The sequence below is a fragment of the Etheostoma spectabile genome, chromosome 11 (assembly GCF_008692095.1).
Source record: "Etheostoma spectabile isolate EspeVRDwgs_2016 chromosome 11, UIUC_Espe_1.0, whole genome shotgun sequence".
Classification (NCBI taxonomy): domain Eukaryota; kingdom Metazoa; phylum Chordata; class Actinopteri; order Perciformes; family Percidae; genus Etheostoma; species Etheostoma spectabile.
The window spans coordinates 17,150,582-17,176,278 of record NC_045743.1 but is presented as its reverse complement, the minus strand read 5'-3'; the positions used below and the strand labels follow the sequence as shown (position 1 = coordinate 17,176,278).

At 39.9% G+C, this 25,697-nt stretch overlaps 1 protein-coding gene and 1 long non-coding RNA gene across 2 annotated transcripts in view; both read left to right on the top strand.

Annotated features, from left to right (window-relative positions):
* The window catches only part of LOC116698234 (inactive dipeptidyl peptidase 10), a 128,565-nt gene that overhangs the window by 5,735 nt on the left and 97,133 nt on the right, over window positions 1-25,697 (top strand). The gene's annotated exons all lie outside the window — the stretch shown is intronic.
* On the top strand, window positions 1,908-22,751 carry LOC116698235 (uncharacterized). Its single transcript, XR_004334167.1, has 3 exons — window positions 1,908-1,920; window positions 20,900-20,903; window positions 22,645-22,751. It is a non-coding gene; the product is annotated as an uncharacterized LOC116698235 (long non-coding RNA).

The following is a 25,697-nucleotide window of genomic DNA, read 5'->3' as shown; positions in this document are numbered from 1 at the left end:
AACCAAGGCAAATTCCTTGTAAGTGCTACTCACCTGGCAATAACTCCTTCTCTGATTCTGATTTTAACAAGTGGCCTTAGACTAAGAGTGTTTAGACCCTACATTAAAACAGACCCTACATCGCCATTTTCATAAAACCTGCCCATACGGGGGTGGAAAAACCTGACTTTGGACTGCAACACAAGATCATTTGGCAAGGTACTGTGGTAGCCAATCAAATACGTGCCAGTTAATTCCCGGTAGATTACCTGTAACGTGAATGGGGAATGTTGTGAAGTGTTTAATTCTGTGATACATTTTCAGAGTTTTAAAATCTTGTCTCACATTATATCACTCTGCTTTCTTTTGGCGTCCGCCTTTAACGTCATGGGGGCTTTGCTCAAAGTGGACTTCCTGGATTGTAGACCATGTCTCACCCCTACATGAAGCAACAATCCCCCCACCCCGGGTTGTTTTACCACAGGTCTGATTTTGGTATGAGTGCCCACTCAAGAAAAAAACAACAGAGCATTGTAACCCTAGTTATATGAACACCAGCGGCTTAAGCCTTCTTCCATCCAAAGTTAAATGTTGCATGGACACGTTTGGCCCACTAAGACGGACCCACCAAAGCCCCTCTGTTCAACCCAAACTTGAAATCGATAAAGTCAGCAACTTCAGGAGCAATAGGTGACAGAGATACTTAGCTCTGCCTGTGCTCTGGGTAGAGTGCTGTGAGCATCTCCAGAGCATTTGTTACAGATAGCATGCCAAGACATGCACACGGCACAATTCTGTATCCTACGTACTCCTGACTTGATGGTTTTACATATAAATGGCGAGATCAATCCCATTCAGTGAGCAAAAAGATTGGATAATAAGGCACACAAGCAACACAGGGTAACAATGCTGTCTTTAGGGACAGCTCAGTCTGTAAGTAAGGGGAAATCCCCTCAGCACATTAAGGCTCCCCAGAGAGACCCAGGCACCATGGGGAGCTCCCACTTACAGATGGGCAAACAGTTGGGCTCTTGTCGCTTCACTCCTTGCAGAGTGTGTGTGAATGTGACTGAGCAAGAACCTTTCACCAAAAGCAACATATGGAAAGAAAACCAAGGGTTCTTCAGGGGCGCTCAGACACTCGATCAACACTGAAAACACTTGCAGCTTTATTAATGTTGCTAAATCTCACAGAGGCATCCTGCAAGCATGGCTAAATCAAGAGAAGATTATTTAAGGGATTCTGAAAAGGCATTGTGGAAAACTTATGGCATCGCTAATTAACAAAATAACACAACAGCAACTTGTGAAATAGCTCCGGGAATATGTTGACCATTAGTGATATTACGAGACTATTTGAGGGTGGAACTAAAATCTAAGCAGACTGGGAACTTTAACACTAAAACTGAAGCGCGTTCACAGTTGTTTGAACCTTGGGAGACAGCAAAGGACTATAATTTTTTAACTGCTTGACATTGTTTGACAAGTGCCGTTGTTTCTTCATTTTAAATCCATGCATGGTTCTAGTCAGATGTCAAAAAGTCCACAACAGGATTTGAATTGCTATTGAGAGACTGTGGCGATGCACTGCGTAAAGACAGCAGGATGAATCCAGCTGTCAGCTTTTTGAACCACGTTGGCTGTCCTCCACGTGATGAAGTCATGAGAAAAGATTCTTGAAATTGGTTCAACTCTTACTTAACTGCCAGCTGTATCATTGCTTTGTTGTATATAAGCTTCCTAGATTTCATGGGGCAAGTGTAATTGGAATACAAAGGAGACAGACAGGATGAGAGCGTGGTTCTTGTCATCGGACGAACCTGAACACGATGACTAAGTCAATTTTGTCTTGGCCTTTACCCAAGACGCATTAAGAAGAAAAAGATTAAATTAGAAAAATGTAGCATAATTTCTACACTACAGTTTATAAAGCCCTTTTAAGTGAAATGTCAAAGCAAATGAAAGTGTTTGTTTTGCTATTGCTTGGGTCTTTTGCTGTCAGTGCCCTGTGAAAGCGGTGTACTGGGAGAAACAGCTGGGGAGAAAAACTGAGTCTTGCTCTGAAAGGAGATGATTGGGATTGCATTTTCCCAGAGTTCTCCCTGCTTGGCTCTGTGAGCCGCATGGACCACACAGCTCTAAAGACACGTGGAGGCATCATTGTCCAGAGTGCAGATGTGAAGTGTTCTCCTCATTGCATTTGATGACATGTTATGTTGTAAATGACACATGTATCTGGCACATCATGAAGCTTCTTTTGTCAATCACTAGGCAGTATGCAAACAAAAGAAAAAATCTGCAGTATGCCTAAAATACATTGTGATGGAACAAATATCCATTATGGATTCGACAACAATGCTTGTCTTTGTACCCTGTGTCAAGCATCCCAGCTTTGTTTCTTAGTGTTTGATGTTCCTGTTTTTTTTTTTTAATCTACGCTAGTTTTCTTGGCTTTGTCTTAGCCATCTTCTTTTTTGAATTCCTTTACATTTTTTTTAAAGGCAAAAGGTAAAGACTGTTTCTTTCTGATCAAGTCCCTGTCTTTGAGTTGTGCTATTGAGCAATTTCCCCTAGTTTATTCAGTTGGGTTTGTACAGGGTTTAGTTAGCTACTCCACACTGCACTTTGACACCCACGCTGTGGAGGTTGGGCAGTAAAGCCTGCATCATTACTAATCTGAGACGTTCACATGCACACAGACAATCTTCTTGACACATGAACTGCAACTGTGGCCGTGATTAAACCGAAACCTTTCCGTGTCAGTGGAAATGTGGAAACTCAGTTCCACTCTGCTACCACAGTACTGGAGGCAGCGGATGAGATTGCAACATATAAATCAGCCACTGGATTTGTACCCATAATGTACATTTATATTAGTTGCCTATTGTATGTTTCATTTCGATTTTGTGACCATTTTGACAGGTTTTTCACAAAAGTTGATTAAATTAATAGTTAATTAACTCCCAATCTCCCACATCCATCAATTTCTTCTTCTGTTCTTTTAAAGCAGTCAGTGAAGCGTACAATCCTAATTGAGCGCTTTGCAGTTGCCCCCTTCTGGAAATCCTGTGAGCCAAACTCAGCAATCAGGCAAGCATTCAACAAGGGGCATCACCTCCTCCTGTCAGTCACAGTGTGGGCTTCTCTTCATACAACAGAGACACCGTTTGGGAAGCTTCTCTGATGAATGGCGACGATCATGTTGAAATGGAGTGGAAAACTGTTTCTATTCTGGGAGACAGAGAAGGGGAAAATGAGAGCAGTCAAATTAATGTTCATAGATGCCAATTAGGTAGCACAAGTCATTACATAAATTATGTAAAGTGTGTTCATACAGTTTGTGTGTACAGGCAAATAGTGTTTTACTAGTATTTTAAGGCACAGGAATACAGCAGAAGGAAAAATAATATCCAAGCAACCAACCAAGCAACCCAACAAGCAACCAACCAACCAAGCAAGCAACCAAGCAACCAAGCAACCAAGCAACCAACCAAGCAACCAACCAAGCAACCAACCAACCAAGCAAGCAACCAAGCAACCAACCAACCAAGCAACCAAACAAGCAACCAACCAACCAAGCAAGCAACCAAGCAACCAAGCAACCAAGCAACCAACCAAGCAACCAACCAGGCAACCAACCAAGCAACCAACCAACCAAGCAAGCAACCAAGCAACCAAGCAACCAAGCAACCAACCAAGCAACCAAGCAACCAACCAAGCAACAAAGCAACCAACCAAGCAACCAACCAACCAAACCAAACAAGCAACCAACCAACCAAGCAAGCAACCAAGCAACCAAGCAACCAACCAAGCAACCAACCAAGCAACCAACCAACCAAGCAAGCAACCAAGCAACCAACCAACCAAGCAACCAAGCAACCAACCAAGCAACCAAGCAACCAACCAAGCAACCAAAGCAACCAACCAAGCAACCAACCTACCAAACAAGCAACCAACCAACCAAACAAGCAACCAACACACCAAGCAACCAAGCAACCAACCAACCAACCAACCAACCAACCAACAACAAGCAACCAACCAACCAACCAACAAGCAACCAACCAACCAAGCAACGCAACCAACCAAGCAACCAACCAACCAAGTAACCAACCAAGCAACCAACCAAGCAACCAACACACCAAGCAACTAACTAACCAAGCAACCAAGCAACCAACCAAGCAGCCAACCAAGCAACCAACCAAGCAACCAACCAATAAACCAACCAAGCAACCAACAAACCAACCAACCAATAAACCAACAAACCAAGCAACCAACCAAGCAACCAACACACCAAGCAACTAACTAACCAAGCAACCAAGCAACCAACCAAGCAGCCAACCAAGCAACCAACCAAGCAACCAACCAATAAACCAACAAACCAAGCAACTAACCAACCAACCAAGCAACCAACCAAGCAGCCAACCAAGCAACCAACCAAGCAACCAACCAATAAACCAACAAACCAAGCAACTAACCAACCAACCAACCAACCAAGCAATTGCAGATTCTTTTCTGAGATAGATAGCCTCTCTGTATACATTTTTACTTTAAAGGTAGAATATTTCTATCTTTGCAATGTCATACCTACTGACATGGGCCAATTTAAAATGGAACTAAACTCTGCCCCCCCAGGGCTGCTGCAGATGTGAATGAAATGGTGTTCAAATGTGTTGAACCTACACTGACAACACTTTAAGGCCATCATGGATGGAGGGCAGACCCTGAAATACATGGACAACAGGAAAAGAAAGCCGGGGTGGGGGGGCAATGAGCCTCCGGTTCAGGGATATTAAATTGAAATGGAATTCTTTAACCTTTCACACTTGGCTATGGCATCTTGGGATATATGGTCCTAGTATGTGTCCAAAACGATGCTCAGTTGCTCAGTATCTATAATGTCACAATGTCGGATGATATTACACGGGGCGAAAGCTCCAAATAATGAGGTGAATGTATTTAAAAGAAAATCTCTGTGAGCCAAAACCTCAGATATCACACTGTTCTGAATTCACTGGGTTCACTGAGTTTCTTTTTTTCAACTTTATTTTAACAAGGAAAACTGACTGAGACCTTGATCTCTTCTACGGCTGTACCGTTTTTTAGAGATACAAAAACAAGGAAGGTCACAAAAACATTAAAAACAACGCAAAAAGCAAAACAAACATTGAATTTAAAAAATACAATCACAGACAACATCATTATGATCCTCCATAAAAAGAAATTGGAATGGGCAAGGGCCACCAGAGGGTCTAGCTTGACTTTAAGCTGCAGGTTGTTCCATAGAAATGATGAAAAGCAGTGAATGCAGTCCAACCCAGATCTGTGGAGACTGCATGAGTTTCTAATGTGATCCACATCTGGGATCTGGTGTTTAAATTTGGGTGTCTCGTGGAAATTAAATGTGATAAACAGAGGTTGTTTTAAAAGATGTGCTTTGTAAATGTGCTGTATTTATATAGCGCTTTTCCAGTCTTAACAACTGCTCAAAGCGCTTGTACATCTACAGGAATCATTCACCATTCACACACATTCATACACATTCATACACTGTGGCCGGGGCTGCCATACAAGGTGCCACCTGCTCATCAGATAAACATTCATACTCCGATGCGCAGAACCGGGGGCAACTCGGGGTTCAGTGTCTTGCCCAAGGACACTTCGACAATGACTGCAGGGGCGGGGATCGAACCACCAACCTCCCAATTGGCAGGCAACCGCTCTACCACTGAGCCACAGCCGCCCCCGTGAATAAACAGGAGAGTATGTTGCACTCGCCTGACAGATAACGTGGCCCAACCCACATGTTGGTAAAGGGTACAGTGATGAGTGTTGTCCCCCTGTGATAAACCTGAGTGCACAATGGTAAATAGCATCCAGGGATCTTAATGTATTAGCTGAAGCATGCATATAAATAATATCACAGTAATCTAAAACTGATAAAAAGTAGCCCGAACAATTTGCTTTCTATTTACAGATGAAAGACGAGCCTTGCTTCTGTAAAGGAACCCTAACTTGAATTTTAACTTTTTTCCTAATTCAGTAACATGTTTTTTAAAGGAGAGCCTATCATCTAACCATACACCTAAGTATTTATATGCAGGGACTTGCTCGAGTTGAGTACCATCCAAGCTAGTAATTGCAAGTGTTTCTAACTGAAAGTTTAGATCTAGAAAAAAACATACCATTTGTTTCCTAACATTTATTACAAGTATATTTATATATATAAATGGAATTTACAATGTCTGATATCATCACCAATAGTGTTAATATACAGTGAGAACAATAGAGGGCCAAGTATTGAACCCTGTGGTACCCCTTTAAGCAAGAACGTGACCACTTAAACCATGACAGCCTGAGTTCTATCTTGATGATAGTTTTAAACCATCGGCAGGCGTCAGAACCCAATCCTCTAGCAGACAGTTTGTTAACCCTTGTGTTGTCCTCGGGGTATAATTTGACCCGTTTTCAAAGTTTTTTTATATCAGAAGTTTATTTTACCAAAATGCCCAAAAATAATATGGATGCATGGATGATCTTTGGTAAATTTAATGATTACTTTCGTTGAATTTGGGCTGTTTTATTCAGTTTCATTACATTTGAAGAAAAAAATTGTTTCAAAACCGAATTTTGACTATACATCTTCTGATCTCAACTACCAGGCAAAATAATTCATAATTTTGGCTTTTTTTAAACAAAAACAATAGGTATAATGTCATAAAAATTATGTTTATTGACAATGTGTGAAAAAAAAAAAGCCGTTTTAAAAAGCTGTAAATTTGGACCTGGAAGGACAACAACTTCATGGTCAACAGGAGGACAACACAAGGGTTAAAAAGGATCGCATGGTCTACAGTCTCAAAGGCTTTTTACAAATCAACAAACAGTGCAGCACGGTGCTTTCTATCATCCAAGGCGTTTGCAATATCATTCACAACAAGCATAGTGGCGGATGTGGTTCTGTGTTTGGATCTTGATTGATGGTTGAATACTGTTTGCAGAAATAAAAGTTTCTGATTCTAAGATCTTTGCCCAACAGGGGAGCCTAGAGATGGGTCGATAGTTATCTAAATTACTTCAGTCACTTCCCTTATGCAATGATAGAACAAAAGTTGATTTCCACACCTTAGGGATATTTCCCATACTTAAGGTTAAATTGAAGATGTGTGTTATTGGACTAGCAATGAAAGGTGCACCCCACTTGAGTAAAAATGGATCTATTGTCAGCGCCTGAGGATTTCTTGGTGTCAGTGATGCACAGGGCAGCAAGGACCTCTGCTTCAGAGAGTTTCTGAAAACTAAAAACAGGATTTCCATTTTCCTGAGTAACAGTTGCCCTTTCAAATAAAAAAAAACAGTGGATATAAAATGGTTGTTAAAAGCATCACAGATATTATTTTTATCACTTAGTGTCATGCCTGCTTAAAAATATGTCTTCCACTTTGTTTCAGCAGTTTAGAGTGGTTTGTTTATCTTTGTAACCATAGTAACATAGTACCAGTGCATGTTGGGTAACAGGAAGTAAAATTTCCATGCGGTATTCAGAAATGTGTGAGCTCCACCAGTCGTCTGTTTCTGAGTGGATCGCTTTTCCTTCTCCCTTTTTGCTAAGGCAACGTCTGTGAGTATTTCTCATTGTGTAACATTAGGTTATTGCTCATTGTTATTGCTAAGAAGCTAATTCCTTCGTGCTAAGCTAAGTTAGCTTATGTTTCTTGCTGCTGGTTGTTTTTACTAGCTTGATTGTGTTAAATGTGTCATTGTCATGTAAGCTAAGCAGTGCTATTTACACAGATAATGTGCATTTGGGTTTGATTTATGATATAGACTTCTCATTGTATTGTATTGCTGTTTCACAAAATTCCCAGTAAACTTCATGGACATGTTTCTTGAGAGTGTTTAAGCTGAATGGAAAAAGAGCCCATGACACTTAGAGAATGGGAGTCTGAGATAATTTTCTTTGGAAGAGAGACAGCATAATCTCCCAGTTTAAGCGAGTTAACGGTTTTCCAAAATTTTGCAGGATCTCCGGCAGAGTCTGTCATAGCACTGAGAAAGTAGTTTGATTTGGCTCTTTTGACAGCTGCAGTACACCTGTTTCTCAGTTGCCTATAAAACAGGCAACCAGCTGGGGCACCTATTTTCCTCGCCAATGTCCAGGCTTGATTCTTTTTCAGAAAAAGACTTGCTTATTCAGGAGAGAACCAAGGATTATTCAGATTTTTAACTCTGTGGTTCTTAAGCGTAGCACGTTTATCAGACAACCCAGTTAAAAAAAAAACAAAAAAAAACAAGGGCTAAAACTGGGCTAAAAAGCTCTAAGTGATATAGGTCGAGGATAAAAGCTTGCTGCAAGAAATGTTTAAAATGTCTCTTAGAGATTACATGGGGGTCTGAGCGTTCCAGGCTGGTATCTCTAATACAGGCAATAGGTCAGGGGTCACTGATATCAACTGCAAAAACCCCGCTGGCTGTGTATTTATGGGGGGTATTAGTTAGAATAATGTCTAATAGAGTAGAGTTTATGTGTTCTTTAAGTTGGGACGGGTTGGTTTTGTTATCAGCTGAGTTAGATTTAGCTCAGTACAAATGTCTTTTAATTGATCAGGTACCAGTGAAAGCCAATCCAGGTTCAAATCTCCCAAAATCAGTAATTCTAAGCTTGTATAATTAGACAAAATATCAGAGTTTGGTTAGAGTACAAGGAAGAGTTGAGGGGGGGGTGATATACCCCTACTAGAGTTAAATGTACCACAAGTACCACATTTAAAACTAGACATTCATATTGCTTTGGGACAGAGGTTGATAAGTAAACAGAAACATTTAAGCAGCTTTTTACATAAATCACAAATCCACCACCTCTGCCAATTCTATCAGCTCTAAAAAAATTATTGTACCCAAACAAATGGACATCAGGCACAGAATCACACAGACAGTATTCAGATACAACCAGTACGTCATCATTTCATTATGTGACCATAATTTCAATAAACTTTGTAAATTTAAATTTACAAAGTCCAACTTCTGGATCGGGCTTCTGGCATTCAAATGAATTATTCCAATGCCATTTTTAAGTGAGTGCATACCAGATGGAGAAACCAGGTTAGGCCTTAAAGCAGCACTAGATCTTGATATGGTCATCTGCTCCAGGCAGACTACTGCAGTGTTGACACACCCTGCTAAATGTAGCTACATGCTCAGTCAGAGGAGCCTGTAATCTCGGTGGCAGATGTTCATTTCTCCCCAATATTAGATCACATTTCTGCTGCAGCATGTCTGGTTGTGTAGCATTTGGGTTAAAAGCCAGAATCGGTGATTTTTCACAGTACAAAATCTTGCTGTGTAATCTTTTGCAGTCAGTCTCCAGCTGCGGTGCAGTGCACAGAAGTAGCAACAGGAGAGCACACCGGAGATCCGGAAACGCTGACCAATCAGAGAAGACAGGGATTTTATGGGAGGGGCTTTAAAAGACCCTTTAGACAGTTCTAGTAGAAACACAAAATACAAGTATAAACCTGAAACCCATATATAATAAGTCTCCTTTGACAAGTTTGGTAGAAAAGATTCTATAATCGGGTTCCTGATCCATTAGAGGCTGTTTTGGAGGAAAGAACTAGGATTGGATCCGGATATTCGGCTCTTCGTTCGTTGGGTAGATATTTGATTTTCAATACTGTAATAACTTTGAGAGAGACTTTTGAAGGAACGCAACCCAACATCCTGCTGTGGTGTCAATCATGTAATCGGCGATTAGACTTTTCGGTGTTTGAGGCAGTTTGAGAGTCCTGTACAGGAAACAGGAAACATCACTGCCTCTATTGCTGCCACAAGAAAAAACACTACAAGGGGAAAAACACAAGCACTGAGCTGCCCATGAATTTGTGTAACAGCTGAATGTTTTCTGCAACAAAGCACGGTCCTTACGTCTCTTTTCTGTCTCCGTGAAATGAAGCTGCCTTAAAGTGCAGGACCTCTGAAATGTCGAGATCAATGATTGATCTGGCGGAAAACAATAATCGTTAAAAATATAAAGTCTACTCATGCTACACTGGGGGGGTTAAATTAAAAATACAGGATGTCACACAAATTAACCATTAAAGAGACGCTCACACCGACACACAACCTTGCGTCAAACAGGGATCTCAACCGTCTAGTACGCCAAAGGTAGCCCAGTTACCACATATGTATGTGCATGGAAACGACCTTTTGTGTGCCGTCTCCCTCTCTTTACCTTTCTGTTTCTCTGTACTTAGTAATGGCCAAATTAGCATTTCCTTTATGTTCTAAATGGTGTTCATGGTTTGAAGAACAAGGCTTGACGAATGGAAATTCAGTGTGCTTTCGACCCGGTGTTGAACAGAGAGCGCCCTCTAGTGGGCTCATGAAAATAAGGAAAATGGTTCATGAAGCGTAATTTGGCTATCACTACTTACAACGTCCCTTTGAATCAATTCGAGACACAAAATGAAAAACATCTTTTTTATGTGAAACTATGATATCCACAAGAGGTATGAGAGAGGTGTATTTGCTGCTTCAAGTTTCTGCTGTACTAGCACTAGATCCCCACCCGGAGGGTGGTGTGGTGGAGTTTCCAGAAACACAATGTTGTGGTATGATGAGACAAAGGGAAAACTTAGACAACATTAGGTCATCAGATCATCCTGTCCCTAATATCCAAACCTCTTTTTGAATGACTGTTTGTCTATCTACAGATTCAAGGAGTCTACGTAGACATCTCCAGGATAAGGGAATGTTTCGTGTTAGGACAGTCTGTTTTGGACACACTTAAGCATATTTTCCAGAGAGAGGTATGCTGATCTAGGCTTTAGCATCTGTGTTAGGTGTCTGCAACATCTTTCCTCAAGGTTCAGCTAAACGTAACGCCTCCGGCATGGTTTTAAATTCACCTTCAGGAAGACAGGAACTCCACAGAGTTGGGACAACACTGCACAATAACACGACGGGGTTAAACTGTACTGGCTGCTTCATTGTCTCCTCAAGTGAGAGTTCATTAAAGGCTCCTGTGTAAGTCATCACGGTCTCCTGGATCTTCTTCACATACAGTATGTTAATGAGTTGTGCTGCTCCTGAGTTCTTGGCATACCGGCTAACTGCTGATTTGCATGTGTCACAATGTCACTTGATTTCATTGCATAATACATGTTCTTACATAACACTGAACATTCACTTAGCTGTTATACAACACACGAGGTGTACATATAAAATATGAAGTGTTCCCATATTGTTATGAACTTTGAACCTCTGTCCACCTGCTTTTATGTCTATTTTCAGTTTGCACAGCCTATATGATGCTTTTGAGAAATCATCTTGCAGACCTGCTACAACGTAAATTAGTATAGTTTCCCAACGCTGCCGTCTCTTCCTGGTGGGTTAAATGTAAAACTGAACTTGAAACAGCAAATTTACCCAATCCTTTAGATGGTTTCAGGAGCCTTTTTTTAACAATGCATCTATTTATACTCGCAGTTTACAAAGAAAATTAACATTTTCAAGCAATCACTTTTTCATAATTTTGATTTGATTGAAATGAGGCCACTGTCAAGGGCGTCAGGACAAACCTCCAAATATGATTACCTTGTTCTTCTATTTTGATTGCAGGACCTTTAGGGACCGCTTATAAAGTCTCCACCAAAAATGTATCTATCTTTTATTTAAAATGTTCAAGGCGGGCAACCTTCTCTTGAAATTAGGTAGCAGTAAAGACTATTTCCTTTCTATTAACAACCCTTATACGTTCGGAGGAGTGAAAAGGGCAAGACCTTGTTGGTTTTTATTTGTGAGCCAGTAACTGACATTTCTCACTTCCCTTTCAAATAGATGTAAACAGATGGACTCTGGGAAGCTTAAGCAATACTTAAATGCTCCTTAGAATGATTTTTCTTAGGTGCATTGTTTTAACTAACAACATCCTTGAGAAACCAGCCAACTTACGAAACTGGGTCACACCAGCAGTTTCCCCAAAACAAATTAATTATTCCGAGCTGTCATTAAATTTTGTGCTCTGCAGATTCAAAATGCAATTATGAGTTTTTCTGGTTTTTTTTCTTAGAACTTCTGAAATGTTGAGATATTTAAAAAACAACAACATTGTGAGCTCAATACAACAATACATTTGCATATCTAAAGAGATGCTGTATAATTCCTGAGAAAGTTTATTTGAGTGAGAATATCCTGAGTAACATACTTGCAGGGCTGAGATTTAAGGCTTTGCTAAGCACTGGATTTATAACTTCTGTTATAGGCTGTTCTCATAAACTATTCATTTATTGAAAATTACATTTTAAAAAATATATATTTCCTTTCACCTAAGACAGCAAATCTTTAAGTGTCTCGTGTCTTCGATATGGTTGTGGCACCAGTTGATATTGTGATGGCGATACAAAAACGATATCTTGTGCAGCCCTTATATGTTCCATGTATGTATCACTGTAGTCACCACATTGACTGGCCATGTGTAAGAGACCGAGGAGCCTCGTAGGGAGGAGGCCGGGTGGAGGTCACAAAACACAGGGCTGGGGAAGCGGGGAAGCGGAGTACATGTCCGTGAAGAAGTTAAGGGGAAAAGTCAAGACTTTCACCCAGGAAACGTCCTGGGAGTACTACTTAAGGGGATCAGTGTTTTAGTTTCACATTCTCACTAACGGGTTCATATGATATGGTACAAAAGGTAATGCACACTAAAAAGTATGATATCATACAACAACTAGGAGACCGCCGGCTGGTCATGTGACAACGGCTACAGCGCTCCGTGCTAAAGAGCAGCGGTTGCTAGCTGTTTAAGCGGCTACAGAGCTTTGTGACGTGGCTACAGACTTCCGTCACAGCTCAATGCATCAGCGGCAGTTAGGAGATGTTTTTAGCCGCTACAAAACTCTGCAACACCGGCTACAGTACTCTGCATGGTATTCATCTGGTCAGCTGGAGATGGAGGTTTAGTTGCCCGAGAATAGGTGACTGTGAGCCGGGTACAGAGCACAGCGAGCTGCCGGTTGTTGTTGGTGGTTCAGTTACCCAAGAATAGGTGACTGTGACCCGGGTGGAAGCTTTTATATCAGATGGTTCATGAGAACAGGCTGATCCAAACCACAATCTTTAGTCTAGTCTTAACTGTTTCAGTCACCTTTCATCGGCTGAACATAAGGCCAATGGCCTCTGAAAAGGCCGCAACCTCACGGTCCACTGTACCCGGCTCACAGTCACCATTTATAAATTGTTATGGAAGTTTCTGTTCAGCGAGCGAGGAATTTGTGATGAAGAAGAGACCTTGTTGAAACAAAAACAAAGACAGGCTGGAGACTGGATTAAAAGTTTGGATATTCGGTGGAAGAGTTTAATTATTTTCTCGAGAGAACAATCAAACAAAATGACAAGAATGGTAGTTCACAATGAAACAGAGTAACAAGTGACACCACACATTCTGGTGCCCGCGTATCCCTAGACCAACCCTTTTATCCTCTTCTGCCTCTTCTGTAACTGTAAAGAGCGTGAAACTTGATGTCATGTGACCTGTCATCATGTGAGTCTAAAAATTCGGTGAGCGGTGTATTAATAGCACAAAATATACTGAAAATAGAAAATACTTTTGCGAGGAATGCGGAGGGTGAATTTAATTTAACGTATCATCTTTATTTTTTCTTCATATGTCTTTTACTATTCTAAAAATAGTTGATATGAGCTAACAAAGCAGGAGGACAAAGATCCCTGTGTTTCTTTTAAACGTGACAAAAGAAGCACCGAGACTTCACAGGGTGGTGAGAAGAAGAAGAAACAAAAAAACAATTTCAAATGGATAAATGGAGCGCATGCCACGACTGCATCAAAATAGAACAAAGCTGTGTCTGCCAGCAGCAGATTTCACCCAAACTTAGAGCGCCAGCTTGTGCAGGGATGGAGCCAAACTGCACTGCGAGGCAGAGAGGGGGTTGACTCCAGATGTCACCCACGGGATAGGATCAGAATCAGGGGGGGGGGGGGCTGAGCTCCAGAGGCATACATGTCAATCCTGATGTACTGTATAGGCGCTTCTCTCTCTCTCTCTCTCTGAATGGACAAACTGTATTATTAGTTTTACAGTTCTTAGCTGCCAGAAATATCACCTATCAATGGGTGTGAATCTGGGTCAAGAGGAGTGGTGCAAGCAGCAGAATGATTTTTTTAAGGGAAGGAGTGCGGCCCGTGTAATGAGCTGACACCCCCCCCCCCATTAAGTCTTGATCAAGGAATCACACTTAGTATTTTCATGTTTCTTTAAGGACTCAACTTGAAGAGTATGGGCACACTCCAGTTGTTAAAACCGTTCTTCTTAGTGAGCTCTGTGAACATAAACAGTGTTCTCCATGCTGAGTTCATGCGTAGAGCCGCTGGTGATACTTGGAACAAAGTCTCATGTTGTGTCGAGTCTTCTTGGTGTTTTAAAATTGTTGATTTTGATGCTTTCAAAGTAGCGCCCCTAGCTCCCGTTCCAAAGGCCATACGAAGGAAAACAAGAACAGTGCCGTATCCGTCCTAATTCAGCTTTTAAAAGAAAGTTTAACTCGGGTACATTCACAAAAAGACCCTAGGTTGCATTTTGGCAAGCTTTAAAGTCAGAACTTTAAAAAATCAAGAAAGGAAAAACTCTTGTATTCAGTGCATTATGTTGTGTAATGTAAACTCTAGATGTCTTGTGAATTCCACTGCACATTGTGAGGTGTGTGTGTGATTGTATTTTTATCCTCTAAGCCAGTTTTGTCATATATAGAGGACCTGCAGACTTGACGGTAAATGCTGTTACATGAGCGCCAGCGTCTCAGAACCAGACTGTAACTAAAGCAGGTAATGAGTCATCATGAAGTCATTAGCAGCGCCAGATGGTGCCTAAACCCCTGGATTGGCAGCAAATGAAAATTACTTTTCAACTGTGTAATTTTAGCATCAAATCAGAAGAACTGCAGCTTTGAGACCTTTTCTTTTTTCATTGCACCTAGCGATTTTAACACGTTGATACAGAGCGGGCCTAGATAAGAGGGTGTGGGTCTCAATCCAATATAACAGCAATCAGAAGATTCACACCTTCTGTTACTCCTACCGTCCTACTGTAGTAACACACCTTTCTGTTTATCATCCTACTGACGCATGACTTCCCTCTAAGAGAGTTAGTGTTAAGTTAAATCAGATTTCAATGTTGATTAGAATTTTTTTTTAGCACCTTTTATGACAAGTAAACCCAAAGTGCTTTGAATTACAAAAAAAAAACACACGATAAAACAAAGCATGAATAGAAATAAGAATACAATCAAACCATCAACAAAAACAAGTGCAATGACACAAATGATCACACACACGCATGCACGCCAAACACACACTCGGTAATTAGACAAACGCCTGAGAGAATAAAAAGGTTAAGAGTTTGCTTTTGAATGTGGACACATTTTTACTCTGTATAGATGTGATGGGAAATATTTAAAGAAATCTTTGGTTAGTAAGGGGTCGTGCTCCTTGGCAACTAGTCTCTCAGTATTGAGCGTTTTGATACTTTCACTGCATGTATATAGCACCTGGACCTGCTTTAAAATCACTAAAAAACATGGACTGTTCATGGACTTTTACAATAGAGGACCTTTCCACCACTAACAGTACTTAACCTGCACATGGGGGGCTTGTTGAAAAAGGGGAAAAAGCATCTTGTATCTAGGTTGGATGCTTCAGGGCTCTGCAGCGCATCATCTAACAACATCTACACGTCAGTCTGACAAAGCCATCCACACGCCTGCATCTTAGTTAATCCAAAATAATACAATAATAATAATAATGCAAATATTATTCTCATTTGAAAAACGGAAATACAGTCACACTAGCTGCACTATTTTATTATATTTCTGTACACAAAATGTGAAGGAAATTGTAACTACAGTTCAATTTTAAGAGGTTTTGATATAAATACTGTCATGTGTTGTGAGAAACATTATATTTCAAGGGGTTTTTTTGTGCATTTTTGCAATTTACAATGTTATGGTTCACAAAAAACCCAGCCCAGAGCCTCACACAGCTGCCCTGCAGCGCTATCTTCAGATAATTTGACCTGCGGTTACACTTTCTCTCCAGCTGGCTGAGCACTATCTTACCAAACCAGAAGAGACAGAAATGTGTGCATGTTGCACACATAAACCCACGTGCCCAAAATCTGTTGTTGGATACCTGTCAATGATTACACATAATAAGATACAGCTGCTTTGTTATCAGTCCAGTTGTTTTAGAGTAATTTGAATAAATCGGCCGTTGGAACGGAGGTGCCTCCTCTCCACTTGTTAAAAGCAGTTGTCAGCCCATAAAAGCTTTTCCAGAACAGGGCTGTTGTGTTCAGCCGGCGGGGGAAATGGTGTGGATGGCTTCCATAGCAACGTGGAAATGGGGGGGGGGGGGGGGGGGGGGGGGGGGCGTTGGAGCAGATGCCTGTGAAATGTGCTAAAAAAAAACAAACAAGCCCTGAAAACATTATGAACAAAAGGAAAACTGGAAGAGAAACTATAAAAAAAAAAAGCTTTTCCTTAGCCTCCTCTCCTGGTGGCGTTTTAAAGTGTATTTTTGGTGCCGTGCTTGGGAAGGGCACATACAAAATGCTGTTGCAACTAAAAGCATCCTTTTAACTGAAAAACAAAACCGGAGAACAGGAACAGGACAAAGATGAAACAAATTTAATACAGTGCTCCTCTTGAAGCCTAAACATTCAGTATGCAACATACATCCTAACCTCACCAAGGTTTAGATATGAAATCCCAATGATTCACTATCACTATGGCTGTTTGGATACAAACTGATGCATTTGTTGTTGTTGTTGTTGTTTTTTTAGTTGTGTGGTCTTGTTGAAGGTATTGTAGGTGCAGCCCAGTCGTTATTTAATCTATTTATTTGTGTACAGGTCTCGTTAATGTCGTCATTTCTGTGTGTTGATTACGAATTTTAAAATAATTTGTTTCAATGGGAAGCCTATAAGCGTTTGATTTCCAGGTCGTTGCGTCCCCCCAGAGACCGCGGATCGTGTCCTGGCATGAGTCAATGTCACCGTCCTATGTGTGGCGTTTGATTTCCCCGTTGTTGCGTCCTCCAGATGAGCCCAGTGTCATGGCAGTTCATGAAAGGGTCACGTACGAAAATCGTAAAAGGACGTGTCCATTTCACGAACTGGCGTGAGACAGGGTTGACAGGTGCTCTTTTGTTATGACTTTCGGATCACAGATCGTTAAGCCTAGTTTTGCGTGAGCTTCATGAATGTACTGTATGTGTAGATAATGGAGAGACACGCAAGTCTCCAACACATTGATCGTGGTCGTATAATATCGTAGAAAAAAAGAGCAGTTCTTTTAAGTAGCACTCCCGGGACGTGAACATGGGTGAAAGTCTTTTGGTTCCCCCCCGGAGACAAATACCACTCCGCTGCTTGAGCGTTACACTTTACTTGAAGGTATCTACATAAGTGTCATGAATGTGTCTTAAACATAAACAAGTCATAAACGTTTATGACGTAACGCTTCTTTTAGTAAGTGTCATTTGGTTTTGTCATGACAAGTTAAGGGTATTATTAGGGTTAAGGTTAGGGTTCATGTGACATGACATTGTCATGACACTCTAGATGCCTTCATGTAAAGTGTCATGGCACATTTTATGCCCCAACCATCCCGGCCTTCTCCCTATTTGGACCAAAGCAGTCTTATACAGCAGCAGTCACTTTGGTAGCAGCAATAAATATGTGTAATACATATAAATTACAGTGCAATAGTAGCTATGTGTATGAATGGTTCATGAGAACAGCCTGAAATCATGGATTTCAAACTTACTTTTGCCTTGTTGTTCACCTTCAGGTTCACTGCAGATTTTCAGCGTCCTATGTTGTGCTGCACACTTTTCTTATCTTCCTACCACACACTCTCGCACACTCTCACACACACACACACACACACACACACACACACACACACACACACACACACACACACACACACACACACACACACACACACACACACTCACAAACACACACACACACACTCATAAACAATATTGATTACGTTAAGCCTCCATTGGCGGCTCTGCACCGCTCCACATACCATCCATGTTCTCCATTTACTATCTACTATTTGTCCTTCATTGCACCTCCATTCAGACACTCCTAATCTGTGCAGCTTCTCTGTATCTATATCTGATTACACTTTGGTTTACAGGCATGTTGTGCACACCCAGTGTCAGAATTAAACCCCACACCTTTTGCATGTTATCTTTTGCTGCCGTTGGATGTCCTGCGGAGCGAGGTGATGGTGGCGGTCCTCCAGCCTGAGAGTGAAAGAAAAGATATGAGGTGCAGGTGAAGAAAGCGCTGGAGAAACAGCTGTTTTATTACCTCATTATGCTTATCCTCCTCTATAGAGCCTCTATAGGATGCAGACATGCATGAGCTTGAATTGGCTTTGAAGAACAGAACATGCTCAGGGATTAAATCCACAGGGGGCTATGCCTCTCTTTTTTAATGTACTGTATATGCATGCAGTTTGCCTCTCTTTCACCATCTCTAACTCTCTCTCTTTTTAAAGAAGAATGCAGCAGTTAGTTTTATTGCATCCCAATTAGCTTCTACAAAGTGGTCTCTATTCTCCCTGGGGTCCACACACAAAACAATGGCAATGAAAAACAATTTAAAATCAAGCAGTGTCAAAAAACAAGAAAATAAGCCAATTGTAAGGATAAGAAAATGGGACAATGGCTCTACACATAAACCAATAAACAGGCCTACAATGAAAACAAAAAGAACTGTAATAATGGTAAAAACAATCAAAAAAAGATTAAAAAATAACATAGGCTAGCATTTTTGTTTTAGTCACTATTTGAAAGAAAATGGTCTGTTTGATGTTTTTAGGTGACACTGGAGTGACAGAAGGTGACTGGGAGCCGGTTAGAGTACCACGAGTTAACTCCTGGTGTACTTACAAACTTCCCAATCCATAGTTTTATGAGTACATTATCTATTTGTACTACTGTAGAAGTTTAGTGTCATTTCGGGCATCATTAGTGGGATAATTAACGAGATACATAGTTGGTTCCCATAGCGCCTGCGCTAAGCTAATCAGCTAATAACGCTAACTCGCCCAATGTTCGACCCAAGTGAAGAAAGCTTCCGGGGGGTTGTTTGGCTTGTGGTTGTGGTGCAAAGGACCCTAGGGTGAAATTACTCCAAACCATCACTTTAATGATGTAATAATTTGCCTAAAACTAACCAAATTGTTGTGCCTAAACATAAACAAACCTTTACCATAGTGGTGTAAGATCAGCGAGATCAGTGACAGGTCCAATGAAATTGCCTTGTTTCTCAGGTCTATGTGTCAATATAATATACAAGGCCACCTTATCCTCAGCAATTTAGCTAATAATAAGAAAAAAGAAAACCAAGCTGATCCAACACCTCGACTACTTTTGGATTAGCTTGAAGAAAGAAACAGGTGTCCTATGCTGTACAAGTCTGTTTGTTCAGCAGCCAACAACAAGTACTACTTCCATGAGTCATAAACACAGGATCAAAAGCTTCTGGTTTAATTTTTAAATAGTTCTTATATCACTTGGCCCGGGGTGCCTCTGAGAAGCAGTGGAAGCATCACACTCATCCCCACATTAGCATCCTTTCCCTGGCGAATGCACCCCTGAGATACAAGTTGAGATAGTTTGCTTCCCTGCGGCATCTCAATTATCTTTTACCAAAGTTGTTCATAAAAATGTGTTCTTGGTGCTCCAGTGTTGTGAGATGCACCCTGTAAATGTTTATGCATCTCCCGTTTGTTGATTTCCCTGAATTTCCTTAATACATGAGACAAAGAAGTGCAAGAAAGCCATTAGACTGAGCAGTTTCTCGGACCTTTTATAAATCACCCATTGTTTAATGATGGAGGGACCATTTTATAACTGAAGGATATATGATGTCATTTGTCGATTGTCCCATAAAAGCTGTGCCTTAGGGTGTATACACTCACGGCTGCTTAACTGCTCCAGACCTGGTGTGATGGGAGCTCAGATGGATGGTGAGGACGGCCTGTTAGCCAACGGTTATGTTTGTATTACACTCAATGTATTAGCAGCTTTTAAATTAACAGTGACAAGGGAAACCAGATTTACTGCAACCCAGTGTTTTCACATATAGGCTGGGAGGTGATTTGTAGTTTCATGGGCAGACTCTGAGTAAAACACACTGGTCTCTTTCATACATACATACATACATATTAAATGCAAATGCATTGTTTGTATTAATGCTCAAAGAAATCCTGTCTCTGTGTTGTCAAATTCAAATTGGCTTTGTTGACATGGCCATAGTTAAGCTGTCTAAAGCGGGTCATCCCTCATGTTGTCCTCAGGTAAAATTTGACCCATTTTCAGTTTTTTCATCAAAAAAAATGGGGCTTTCAAAATAAGCTGACAATGTCATCATTAGAAAAACAACTTTTGGAAAAAACATCAAATAAAGGACCCACTACAGTGAAAAAGTGACAAAAATGTCAGAAAATGTGATAACGGGAAGACAACAAAAGGGTTATACAAGGTTTATACAAGTCCTCCAACCAATTTGACCGCATAGGTTGTTCCCATCTGCTAATAATACTAATATGATAATTAAAACCATGTTTATATAGCTTTACATACAGAATTTATAAATGCTTTGAAGGACAAAGCAAGGCAAAAACATATATAATCCAACCCACAGGAGCGTTTTCTGAATCCGCACCCGTCCGGTGGCGGGGGGATCAACATGCCCCCCCACATCAACGTAGCGGTCCCAATTTTAAACTTGGTCAATGTTGAGGAATGCAGTTGGTTGCAGTTGGGTTAGGTTTAGGCAGCAGAAGTACTTGGTTAGGTTTATGAAAAGATCAAGGTTTGGGACTAGTAGACTAGTTGGTAATGGTTGCAATTAAAACTTCTCTCTCTCTTTCTTCCTCCCTGCCTTTCTCTCCATCTCCTTTCTGACCCTTTATACCCTGTGAGATGACATAAACATAAAATTAACATAACATATACTTATAGGGGGTACACTTTATGTGATCTTGCCAAATTAGGATAGATTTGGATTCGTTTGTCTGTAAATCCAATAGCCTCTCAGATCAGTGGACACATGTTTTATGTCTAAAACATGTCTAAAAACAATGAATATGTGATTTACCACCCCACCCGATATGATGCTGTACGTTTACATACTTACTGTTAAAATAGGGAAACTTTCAACAAATGTATGACAACATGAAATGCATGCAGCTGTGCCTTATGAATCACACGGTCTGTCCTACTGCAGCAACAGAGACCGAGAGCATTGTGTGATTAAGAGCTGCAGGGGAAGCTGTTGTACTGTCTTCTTACCACCAGTGGGGAGCACTGTCACACTGAGTAGCTGCTTGGTACAATGTCGAAGTGCTCATCAGTGACAGAAGAGAAAAAACAAGACAAGTGTGAACGTTGTGGTTCCCGTTTGTGGGATTTGTTACAGGAGTGTGTGTAAGAGCTCTGAAAAATAGGCCCACTCGTCTCCACATGGCCTCTAAGCTGCGTCATTGGTACACGGAGCTGGTTTCATTCTCTTAATGTGGACAATAGGCAGTTGTAACCCTTGTGTTGTCCTCATGTTGTCCTCATGTTGTCCTCATGTTGTCCCCATGTTGTCCTCATGTTGTCCTCATGTTGCCCTCATGTTGTCCTCATGTTGTCTTCATGTTGTCTTCATGTTGTCCTCATGTTGTCCTCATGTTGTCCTCATGTTGTCCCCATGTTGTCCTCATGTTGTCCTCATGTTGTCCCCATGTTGTCCTCATGTTGTCCTCATGTTGTCCTCATGTTGTCCTCATGTTGCCCTCATGTTGTCCTCATGTTGTCTTCATGTTGTCTTCATGTTGTCTTCATGTTGTCTTCATGTTGTCCTCATGTTGTCCTATATCAATGTTCTTTTTAATCCCCCAAAATAACATGATTGATTCCAACGCTCTTTGCCAAGTACAAATCTCTACTTTCATTAATTTTGGGTCTTATTCTATTTTATAGCATTGTAAAACAAAGTGAAGTGTTGTTGAAATAGTATTAAGTAAAAGTTGACATATTCCAGTCTGTGATTATCATCAACATCCATTCCTTTAATTTTTAGTCTCGATAATTCCTAATTTCTGCTTTTCTAACTCAAACATTAGGTATAATTTCCTATAAAGGAGGTTTATTGACAATAAATTAAAAAAGAAACCTGTTAAACTAAAGTTAATAAGGTAGTGTTACGTGGTGTCAACTGTCAAAAAAGTGACAAACATTGAAAAAAAAGCATCAAAAGTGTTGAAAAAGGGACAAAAACATCAGAAAAAGTTAAAAACATCAATAAAAAGCATTGATTATTTGTCATTGGGTACATTGAGCTGATTTCATTCTCATAATGTGGACAATAGGCAGTTTTAACCTTATGAAGTCGACTACGCTGTTGCTTAATTACAGACAAATATATTATGATGTATTTGTGTAGAGATATAGATTTTGAAACACGTTGGTAGGGCTGAGTTAAAACAATCGATTCACCAGTTAAAATAAATCTTGTTTGAATGATCGGATCTCGATAAATAAAATCCAGGAATAGATCTTTTTAATTTCTGCCTTTTCCCCATGGAGGGCTTTTTGGGGGTCAATTCTTAATGAAATGATGAAAAGATATTTAAGGGTTGCTTCTTGCTTGTACATTTTACAGCAGAAGTTCTCTTTTATATCAAAGCTAAATTGGTATTCAGACTAAAAATTAAACTAAACAAATTGATATTGAATCAGAAATTTGGGAAATCAGTAGCGATACCCAGCCCTGTGCTGTGTAGAGAAGGGAAGGAGATGGACGTCTCAGGACTCTAACAACGATCAGCTCGCACATAAAGCACGTCATGCTTGGAAAAGGAGATCAGCAGCTTGCCAGTTGGAAGAATGAGTTTTTGCACTTGGTTGTTGATTACCCCTCACTCTCCCTGCTCTCTCATATCTCTTACTGGAGAGCTTAAATTCATTGGCAGAGATATCGAGGGCTGCTTTCAGGAGATAGCCTATCTATAAATGCATCCGAGCCCCCCCCCCCGCCCCCCGCCCCGCAGAGGAGCTGGGAGAGTTCTCCTGCTCGATCCCAGTGGCTTTGTGCATATATTACTGAACAATCTTAGACTTTGACTTAGACTTAGACTTAAATTTCTCTTTATTCATCCTTTTGGGATGACTCCCGCGAGGAAATTGAAAGTTCCAGCAGCAGTTTTAGCAAGAAAAAAGAAATCAAAAATAGATAAAAAAGACAGTTTAAAGACAACAAAATACCAATAATAACAACAATAAGAACATTCGTCAAATAAACAAAGAAAAGACCATAAATTAGTAGTAAAGTGTCAGTGTTGAGTCCAGTGTTAAAGTGATAGAGTGACCAGGTGTGAATTTAAGTCCAGGTGTGTATGTATGTATGTATGCATGTACAGTATGTATGTATGTATGTATGTATGTATGTATGTAGGTATGTATGTATGTATGTATGTGTACTGTATGTATGTGTACTGTATGTATGCATGTATGTATGTGTACTGTTGTAGTATGTAGTAGTATGTATAGATGTATGTATGTATGTATTTCCTTGTAGCATGTATGTATGTGTACTGTATGTATGTATGTATGTATGTAGTATGTAGGTATGTATGTATGTGTACTGTATGATTGTGTACTGTATGTATGCATGTATTATGTGGTACTGCTGTATGCATGTATGTATGTATGTATGTATGTATGTATGTGTACTGTATTATGATAAGTATGTGTGACTGCATGTAATGCATGTATGTGATGCATTATGCATGTATGTGTACGTGTATGTATGTATATGTATGAATGTATGTATGTATGTGACTCATGTATGAATGTATGTATGCATGTTGTATGTGTATGTATGTATGTATGTATGTCTGTCGTATTATGTATGTATGATGTATGCGTACAGTATGTATGTATGTAGTATGTATGTATGTATGTATGTGTACTGTATGTATGTGTACTGTATGTATGCATGTATGTATTGTACTGTATGTATGTATGTATGTATGTATGTATGTATGTATGTGTACTGTATGTATGTATGCATGTATGTATGTGTACTGTATGTATGTATGTATGTATGTAGGTATGTATGTATGTGTACTGTATGTATGTGTACTGTATGTATGCATGTATGTATGTGTACTGTATGTATGCATGTATGTATGTGTACTGTAGTGTATTGTATGTAGTGTGTACTGTATGTATGTATGTATGTATGTGTACTGCATTTATGCATGTATGTATGTATGCATGTATGCATGTATGTGTACTGTATGTATGTATGTGTACTGTATGTATGTATTTGTATGTTGTAGACTGCATGTATGCATGTATGTATGCTATGTATGTATGTATGTATGTATGTATGTATGTATGTCTGTCTGTATGTTGTACTGTATTATGTATGTATGTATGTATGTATGTATGTATGTGTACTGTTGTATGTGTACTGTATGTATGTATGTGTACTGTATGTATGTATGTATGTATGTATGTAGTGTATGTGTATGTATGTGTAATGTAGGGTATGGTGTTACTGTATGTATGTGTACTGTATGTATGCATGTATGTATGTGTACTGTTGTATGCATGTATGTATGTGTACTGTATGTATGTATGTATGTACTGTATGGTTATGTATGGTATGTGTACTGCATGTATGCATGTGTATGGTATGTGTACTGTATGTATGTATGTGTACTGTGTATGTATGTATGTGTACTGTATGTATGTATGTATGTATGTGTACTGCATGTATGCATGTATGTATGCATGTATGTATGTATGTATGTATGTATGTATGTATGTATGTCTGTCTGTATGTGTACTGTATGTATGTATGTATGCATGTACAGTATGTATGTATGTAGATATGTATGTATGTATGTATGTGTACTGTATGTATGTGTACTGTATGTATGCATGTATGTATGTGTACTGTATGTATGTATGTATGTATGTATGTGTACTGTATGTATGTATGCATGTATGTATGTGTACTGTATGTATGTATGTATGTATGTATGTATGTAGGTATGTATGTATGTGTACTGTATGTATGTGTACTGTATGTATGCATGTATGTATGTGTACTGTATGTATGCATGTATGTATGTGTACTGTATGTATGTATGTATGTATGTATGTGTACTGCATGTATGCATGTATGTATGTATGCATGTATGCATGTATGTGTACTGTATGTATGTATGTGTACTGTATGTATGTATGTATGTATGTGTACTGCATGTATGCATGTATGTATGCATGTATGTATGTATGTATGTATGTATGTATGTATGTATGTATGTATGTCTGTCTGTATGTGTACTGTATGTATGTATGTATGTATGTATGTATGTATGTATGTATGTATGTGTACTGTATGTATGTGTACTGTATGTATGTATGTGTACTGTATGTATGTATGTATGTATGTGTGTATGTATGTATGTATGTAGGTGTGTACTGTATGTATGTGTACTGTATGTATGCATGTATGTATCTGTACTGTATGTATGCATGTATGTATGTGTACTACATGTATGTATGTATGTGTACTGTATGTATGTATGTATGTATGTATGTGTACTGCATGTATGCATGTATGT